Genomic DNA, 769 nt, shown 5'->3' on the forward strand with positions numbered 1-769 from the left:
TTCTGCTGCCCCCAATTCTGATGACCTTGCATTTGTCCTCTATAGTTGCCGACATAGTTCATATTTTCTTGATAGTTCTGGTTGTCACTTTTACCACTCCATGAGCATACATATGGTTGGTTAATACATGGTGTACATAAGCCTCCATTAGTCGTGTCAACTATGTGTACTTGCTTCTGGCCTGATTCGTCAATCTTCTTGGTGAGGATACCCATTTGCGTCATCAGAGTGGCCATATTCTCGGCTATAGAGTTGTTTGGGTGCAAAGCCACTGAGTGAAATGCTGGAGTGATTGTAGAGTCTTTTGTCATCCATCTTGAATTTTGAGCCATTTTATCAAGTAAGACCTTGCATTCCCTGAATGATTTGCTCAAAAATCTGCCACTTGCTGAAGCATCAACATTGGCCTTCAAGCTGTCTGCCAATCCCATGTAGAACCTTTGCCCCAACATCTGATCTGGAATGCCATGGTGTGGACACTTAACCAGCATACCTTTGAACCTCTCCCACGTTTCTTGCAATGTTTTAGCTAGTTTCTGCCTGAAGCTCAATATCTCATCAACTTGTTTGGTAGTCTTATTGGGTGGGTAGGACTTGTTCAAAAATTGCTTCACTTATTCCTCCCAAGTTGTAATGGAGTTTATAGGGAGCAAATTGAGCCAAGTCTGAGTCTCTCCAGTCACTGAGAATGGAAACAACAAAATCCTTATTATTTCCGGTATCACAATTGTTTGCCTTTGCGTGACACAAATCGACAGAAAATATTTAA

At 41.6% G+C, this 769-nt stretch overlaps 1 non-coding gene across 1 annotated transcript; it reads left to right on the forward strand.

Annotated features, from left to right (window-relative positions):
• Positions 1-462: 462 nt before the first annotated feature.
• LOC138872254 (small nucleolar RNA R71) lies at positions 463-569 on the forward strand. Its single transcript, XR_011400721.1, has one exon. It is a non-coding gene; the product is annotated as a small nucleolar RNA R71 (small nucleolar RNA).
• The last annotated feature ends 200 nt before the right edge of the window (positions 570-769 follow it).

The sequence above is a fragment of the Nicotiana sylvestris genome, chromosome 6 (assembly GCF_000393655.2).
Source record: "Nicotiana sylvestris chromosome 6, ASM39365v2, whole genome shotgun sequence".
In the NCBI taxonomy this organism is placed as follows: domain Eukaryota; kingdom Viridiplantae; phylum Streptophyta; class Magnoliopsida; order Solanales; family Solanaceae; genus Nicotiana; species Nicotiana sylvestris.